Below are 8,279 nucleotides of genomic sequence, written 5' to 3'. Positions count from 1 at the left end.
GCGAGTTGGTTGCAGACAGCCTTGGACTCGGCGAGTCTGTTCTTGGACTCGGAGAGTCTAGTCGTGAGGTCCTAACCTTTCTTTTGGTTGAGCCGTGAACCGGTGAGACGAGGGATGACTCGGTGAGTCGGGTGTGAAAGGACTCAGAGTTGTTGGACTTGGCGAGTTGAGTCGCGGATTGGGGAAGTTCTGTGTATGGGGACTCGGCGAGTCATCGGGTTGACTCGGCGAGTAGAGTCAGTCAGGGGTTGACTTTGACTTTGACCAAGGGTTGACCAGTTGATTCCAGGGGCATTTTGGTAATTGTTGGCTTTTTTCTGAGTTCAGAGTTTTGGTGTTGGCCAGTATTGGAGATCGTATTAGTGGTCGGAGCAGCTTGGGTTTATCTATTCAGTCGGCAGTTGCGAGGTGAGTTATCCTCACTATATCCACAAGGTCTAAGGCACCAAGGTCGGCTCTTTATCGTATTGAGATCCGAGTATTTGTTGTTATGTTATTGCTTTGATATGTTTGCACCCTAGTAGCTAGGTTGGTATATGTTAGAGACCTGGTTAAGGTCGGTATCCTGGTATTTAGGATGATGTTATGCTAGTGACTGGTTAGGTCGGTATCCTGGTTATGATGATGATATGTTATGTGATCTGCTAGATCGACTTGTTGTTGTGAATTGTTATATGATTGTATGTTTATGTGCACATGGTTGTTGGACCGGGGTTGGGTTGAGGCGGGTCCTGCTTTGTGCTGTAGGTCAACATACCTAGGGCGGACCGGTTATTCCGAAGGCCCATTGAGCGGTCCGGATAGGCTGTAGGCCCCAAGAGGGCGGACCAGATGTGCCGAGGCTCAGAGAGTGGACCAGCCGACTGAAGGCCCAGTGCGGGCGGACCAGTCATACTGTAGACTCAGAGAGTGGACCGGGTGGATTGTAGCTCCGGTGCGGGCGGACCAATCACTCTGCAGACTCGATGTATATGGCTAGACTCAGAGGGTGGACCAGGTGGACTGTTGGCCGGTGCGGCGGACCAGTCACACAGTAGACCCGAAGTGCATGGTTGTTCTATGTTTTGATATGATATGGCATGTTATGCGTGTATGGTATATGTGGTTGGTATTTTGGGGGTATCTCACTAAGCTTTCGGGCTTACAGTTGTGGTTTAATGTTTTTCATGTTCTTCAGGAGACCGTGGAAAGGCAAGGGCGTGATCGTACCGCTCCTCATGATTATGTTTTATGAAGTGATTCTGGGAAGACTCTTTAATAATTGTATTGAATACCTTTTTGTAATAACATTATGAAAATGGGTTGTTTTTGAAAAGTTAAAATTGGTTGAAATTTTATGGTCGTTACAATTAACCAACTACAAATCTTATTTAATCCAAACGATTGAAATAGGGAATTAATTAGTTTAAACAATTGGCCACTGGTTGAATTGATTAATTGTCTAAGGGTGATGAGTAATGAACATGAACCAAACCACGATAGTTGGTAACCAATAATAATTGATCTATCATTTAAGTAACCATAGGAATGAATTGGTTGAACCTAAACAGAAACCCTTTATTAAATATAGTGAATTTGTCATTTGCTTTAATTGTTTAGTTAGTTAAGTGTTTAAGTGCTGTGTTTAAGTTTCTAGTCTTGTTAAACTAGAGAAAAACCTTTTACCTTTATTACTTGCTTAGTTAAAATTAGTTATTAGATTAATTTCCGTTCCCTGAGTTCGACACCCTACTTATCCAACTATACCACTAAAAGACAGGTTCACTGCCTTTGTGTGCTTAATTTATTAACTAAAAGTAGGATTAAAACTGGCTCATTTGACACACATCAAGTTTTTGGCGCCGTTGCCGGGGAACGGTTCTAAATAGTTAATCTAATTCCTAATTTTTTCGATCCTTTGTGTGAGTTTACAAGCACAAAGTTAATTTATTACAGTTTAGTAGTTAGTAATTAGGTTTTAGCATCTGTTTTAATTTTATTATTAAGCTTAGTTTTTATTCAAAATTTCACTGCTACTCGCCAAGTGCATTCACACCTACTCGGCGAGTACAGCAGTATTTCGTAGTTAATTTTCGTTTTCATTAGTTGCATTTTTTGTTCTTTTTACGTTTTTATCTTGTTCTATTTCAGGGCTTTCATGACCAGAGTATCAAACACTCCGCTGGTACCCCCATTTGAAGATCCTGAATCCGCATTAAAAAGGAACAAAGGAAAGGATGTGGAGAGCTCGAATACACTTAAGAAGTCACCTTTGTCTAATTTGAAGACTGTTTTTGGGAAGAAAAAGAGCAGCAAAGCAGGTGCATCCAGCACATCTTTAGCAAGTGAAGACCCGATCAAGGAAGACACCAAGTACGTGACGGAGGAGGAAGAAGAACCTACATACGGGCACGAATCTGATTCCGGCGACGAGTTAGCTCTTACCATGGCTAACATTGATGAAATCCCCATGGGGGAATGGAAGAAGAGGATGTGCGACGACATTGGCCCGGGACTTGTGCAACCCATAATTCCCGCAACTGCTACTTCTGAGCTCAAGGGTCATCTCCTATCTTTACTTATGGAAATTCCTTTTTATGGAAAAGACCATGAAGATGCCTACAAGCATTTGGATGAAGTCAATGATGTAGCTGATTACTTTAATGTTCCAAATGTGCCTCGCGAGACTCAGCTATTTCGCATGCTTCCAGTAACATTCAAAGGTGCTGCAAAAGACTGGCTCAAGTCACTTCCTCCCGGATCAGTCACCACATGGGCCAAGATGAAAGAAGAATTCATTTATCACTTTTGCCCACCTTCCAAGATAGCTAAGTTGAAGAAGGCCATTGCCAACTTTGAACAGCAAGCTAGAGAGTCGCTATACGAAGCTTGGGAGAGGTACAAGAGTTTGTTAAGAAATCGTCCGCACCATGACCTTAGTAGCCAGCAAGAAGTCTCCGTCTTCTATGATGGAGTCAATGTCACAACTAGGAAATTACTTGACTCGCAAGGCCCGCTCACAAAGAAGCCACCCCCGGTGATCAAGGAATTGATTGAAGAATTGTCTAAGCACTCTAGAGAATACCACAACCCAAGAAATGATGTTACTAGGGGAGCCGCATATCCAGCTACTGAAGACTTGTCCGCGGGCATGGCTATGCTAAAAACCATGGATAGGAGGATGGATAAAATGGATCAAACGATCCATGTTATTTGGGTGGGGTGTGACAACTGCAATGGGCCTCATCTTACTAGAGACTACGACTTGGATGAAGATGGCAACAAGAAGGTGCAAGTTTGTTACTCAAGTGGAGACCGATATGATGAAGATTGGCAAAAACCAAAGAAAGAGTGGCTCCCTTATGAAGAGTACAAGAAGGCTAAGGAGGAGAAGTTCAGGCAGAAAGGAAGAGGTTTTACCATAAGGAGGAGCCGACACAAGAAAGAAAACCAAGTTTGGAAGAAATACTTACCAAATTTGTAGCTGCTTCAGAAAAGAGACATAGTGATCATGATGATGCAATTCAAGAAACAAGAACTATCCTAAGAAACCAGCAAGCCTCTATCCACAACATAGAAACGTAGCTAGGACAACTTGCTCAACAACTAAACCACAGATCACCAGGCGAACTTCCTAGTAAAACCAAAAATAACCCACGAGGCATGCACATAAATATAGTTACAACAAGAAGTGGGTAAATAATCACTCCTCTGGCCCCTATTCAGAATGAAGCACCCAAAGAATCACAGAAGAAGGAAGCAGAAAATCAAAATCTCCAATCTGACAGCTCTACTCGCCAAGTACAAAATATGGACTTGGCGAGTCCACTACCAATTCCGAAGGATCAGATCCCTGAAAAGCTTTACCAGCCGCCATTTCCATACCTAGCGTGAGCTAACAAAGAGAAGCAGGAAGAGGAGTACCAGAAGTTTCTAGATCACATTAAAGCTCTTCAAATTAACATACCCTTCATTGAAGCTGTCGTACAAATTCCCAAATATGCAAAGTTCCTTAAGGAACTTCTCACTAATAGAAGGAAGATGGAGGAAGTGAAGAAGGTAGTCCTCAATGAAAACTGCTCAGCTGCTATGCTAAATAAGCTACCAAAGAAGAAGGGTGACCCGAGGAGCTTAACTTTACCTTGCCAATTTGGCAACTTGGCTACCATTCATGCTTTGGCCGATTCGGGAGCAAGCGTAAACCTCATGCCGTATTCATTCTTCAAGAAGCTTGATCTCCCGGAACCAAGACCAATTCTCATGGTGATGCACTTAGCAAACAAGACAGTCACTTTTCCAAGAGGCATATGTGAAGACTTATTGGTCAAAGTGGACAAGTTTGTATTTCCCGCTGATTTCATCATTCTAGACATGGAGGCTGATCCTCAAGTCCCAATCATCCTTGGAAGACCCTTCCTCAACACGGCATGTGCTATAGTAGACATGAGGGACTCAAAGCTCACTTTGCGGGTAGGAGAAGATTCAGTCACGTTTGGGGTAGATCAAGCTATGAAGTATGCAAGGAATAGTGACGACACGACATTCTCAATTAACATGCTTGATGAATTGTTGGAGGAATGCATAAGTGAAGATTCCGGCAAGTTCACAATTTTTGATGAAGAATTCGATGCAGAAAAAGACTTAATGGAGATCGAAAGGCTGTTGGAAGAAGCTGAGTTTGAAGAATTGGTGAAGCAATCTGACAGCTCTACTCGCCGAGTAGGGCCGAGCTACTCGCCGAGTTCATCCTTAGAAAAATCAGAATTCGTAAATGCAGCTACCAACTCGCCAAGTCCTTTGCCTGCACTCGGCGAGTACAACAATCAAAACCCAAAAACAGAGCTCAAAAAGCTACCAGAACATTTGGAGTATGCCTTCCTTGAAGATGGCCATCAAAAGCCAGTCATTATAGTCTCTGACCTTTCCAAATCTGAAAAGGAAGAACTAGTGCAAGTTTTGAAGTAGCGAAAGCAGGCCATAGCATGGAGCATCACCGACATCAAGGGAATAAGCCCCTCATATTGCTCTCAAAAGATTAATCTGGAAGAAGGAGCAAAGCTGGTTGTACAGCATCAAAGAAGACTAAACCCAAATATGCAAGAGGTGGTCAAGAAAGAAGTGGTCAAGCTTTTAGATGCGGGAATCATATATTCCATTTCCGATAGCCCGTGGGTGAGTCCGGTCCAAGTGGTGCCCAAGAAAGGAGGGATGACGGTCATAACCAACGAGAAGAATGAGCTTATTCCGACACTAACGATAACAGGTTGGAGAGTGTGCATCGATTATCGAAAGCTAAACGATGTCACTCGTAAAGACCATTTTCACTTACCTTTTATTGATCAAATGTTAGAATGATTATCGGGCCATAGTTATTATTGCTTTCTAGACGGATTCTCGGGTTATTTCCAAATACCCATAGACCCAATGGACCAAGAAAAGACCACATTTACTTGCCCAAGTGGGACTTTTGCTTATAGACGCATGCCCTTTGGGCTATGCAATGCACCTGCAACATTTCAAATGTGCATGATAGCCATATTCCACGACATGGTGGAAAAATTCATGGAAATTTTTATGTACGATTTTTCTGTTTTTGGATCTTCCTTCCATGATTGTCTCACAAATCTTGACCTAATGCTTGCTAGATGCGAAAAGACCGATTTGGTCCTCAATTGGGAAAAATGTCACTTTAGGGTCAAGGAGGGCATAGTTTTGGGCCACAAAGTTTCTAAATTGGGAATTGAAGTGGATCGGGAAAAGATTGACACCATTGCCAAATTACCCCCACCAACTAATGTGAAGGGCATTAGAAGTTTTCTAGGTCACGCGGGTTTTTACCGGCGTTTTATAAAAGATTTTTCTAAAATAACTAGACGTCTAACACAATTACTCCTAAAAGATGCACCATTTAATTTTACTAAAGAGTGTTTAGAGGCATTTGAATTACTAAAGGAAAAATTAACTAATGCCCCGATCATTATTGCACCAAATTGGAATTTACCATTTGAAATCATGTGTGATGCTAGTGACTTTGCATTAGGAGCTGTCCTTGGTCAAAGGGTTGATAAGCACTTTCGACCCATATATTATGCTAGCAAGACTTTAAATCCAGCCCAAGAAAATTACACTACCACAGAAAAAGAATTATTAGCTGTTGTGTATGCTTTTGATAAATTCTGTCCTTATTTAGTTTCATCTAAAACAATAGTTTTTACTGACCACTCTGCTATCAAGTATTTATTTGCCAAACAGGATGCCAAGCCAAGATTGATACGATGGGTTCTACTTCTTCAAGAGTTTGATATAGAGATACGAGACAAAAAGGGAATGGAGAATGTAGCAGCTGACCACTTCTCAAGGCTTGAAAACCCGCGATTGCAAGAAGATAGAGTTGGAGATGATTTTCCGGACGAGTACATTATGGTGACCGTGGGAGAAGAACCATGGTTTGAAAATATAGCTAATTACTTAGCTAGCAAATACATCCCAAAAGATCTCACAAGTCAACAAAAGAAGAAATTCTTTTCCAAGATAAAGTATTACTTTTGGGATGAACCATATCTTTTCTGAAGCTGTGCTGATGGAATTATACCAAGATGCGTGTTCGGGAATGAAAGCCGGAAAATATTGGAGCATTATCATAGCGGGCCCACGGGTGGACATCATGGAGCACATTACACTGCTAAGAAGATCTTTGACATTGGGTTTTACTGGCCCACGATTTTTAAAGATGCAACCCAATTTGTCAAAGAATGTGATGCCTATCAAAGAGTGGGAAACATTTAATCTCGAAATGAAGTGCCACAATATAGTATCCAAGTGTGTGTGGGGGGTTGATTTCATGGGACCATTTCCCATGTCTAAAGGCAACAAATACATATTGGTGGTGGTGGATTACGTATCCAAGTGGGCAGAGGCACAAGCTTCGCCAACTAATGACGGTCGGGTGGTGGTGCGGTTTTTAAAGAAGTTATATTAAGATTTGGGGTCCCGAAAGCTCTTATAAGTGACCGAGGCACTCATTTTGCCAATGATCAACTAGAGAAGGTGCTAAGGAAATATGGGGTAACCCATAAATTTTCTACATCCTACCATCCACAAACTAATGGACAGATCGAAGTGACAAATCGAGCTTTAAAGAGAATCTTGGAGAAATCGGTGGGGAGCAATCGAAAAGAATGGTCGGATAAGCTAGACGATGCACTTTGGGCCTTCCGTACAACTTTCAAAACCCCTATTGGTACTACACCATATAGGTTAGTTTATGGAAAGCAATGTCATTTGCTGGTGGAGATAGAGCATAAAGCTTTTTGGGCTTTAAAGATGTGCAACTTCAATATGGAGGAGCTCAAGAACAACCGGTTAATGCAAATGAATGCTCTTGAGGAACTTAGAAATGATGCATACACTAGTTCTTTGATCTATAAAGAGAAAACTAAGAATTGGCATGACAAGAGGATCAAGGAAAATAAAGAATTTCATGAAGGCCAAAAGGTATTGCTCTTTAATTCAAGGCTAAAACTCTTCTCGGGAAAACTCAAGTCAAGATGGGATGGTCCTTTTCTGGTGAAGACGGTGTTTCCACATGGTGCTATAGAGCTATTGTCAAAAGATGGAACACCTTTCAAGGTCAATGGACATAGGGTCAAAAAGTATGAAGAAGGAGTCCCAAGGAATGAAGGCATGGAAGAGTTGATGTTGCTGGAAGGGATTGCAGCCACGTAGAGGGGTAGGAGTCCAGCTAATGACTCCTTAAAAAGAAGTGCTTCCGGGAGGTAACCCGAGTTTAGAATTTGCATTTTCTTTCCTTTACTTTCTTTTTAATTATTTTAGGATTTTCTTTCTCATTCGTCTTCTTCTGAAAATATAATTGCTTGAGGGCAAGCAATGCCTAGAGTGTGGGGTGGAGGGTTAAAAATGAGAAAAAAATTCAATTATTTTCAAACTGCAAGGTTTACTCGCCGAGTAGGTACGAGTACTCGGCGAGTACTTGCCAAAATGAACCATAAAACGTGTAAAAGCATTTTTACTTGGCAAGTAGCCAACTTACACAGACAGTATAAATCTCAGAAATAAGGGTTTTCACCCATTTTACCTACACACTCGCCGTGCACAGCCTCCTTCAAGCGATTTTCGTGATTTTTTTCGAGTTTTGCTTAATCCTCGACTTTCAAGCGAAACGGTATGATCTTTACACTTAAAACTCATCAAAGGTTCAAGCTTTATCACTGAGTTGCCCCTATTTTGTCTAAATTCAGATTTAGGGGTTTCCTCAAATTCTAGGGTTTTAATTTTACCAT

At 41.7% G+C, this 8,279-nt stretch overlaps 1 non-coding gene across 1 annotated transcript; it reads right to left on the bottom strand.

Moving 5' to 3' along the window:
- Positions 1 to 2,809: 2,809 nt before the first annotated feature.
- LOC111904726 (small nucleolar RNA R71) lies at positions 2,810 to 2,916 on the bottom strand. The gene has a single exon (XR_002854611.1). It is a non-coding gene; the product is annotated as a small nucleolar RNA R71 (small nucleolar RNA).
- Positions 2,917 to 8,279: the final 5,363 nt, after the last annotated feature.

The sequence above is a fragment of the Lactuca sativa genome, chromosome 3, assembly GCF_002870075.4.
Source record: "Lactuca sativa cultivar Salinas chromosome 3, Lsat_Salinas_v11, whole genome shotgun sequence".
Taxonomy (NCBI): Eukaryota; Viridiplantae; Streptophyta; class Magnoliopsida; order Asterales; family Asteraceae; genus Lactuca; species Lactuca sativa.
The sequence above is the reverse complement of the archived record's forward strand: the minus strand, read 5'-3'. Positions and strand labels throughout refer to the sequence as shown.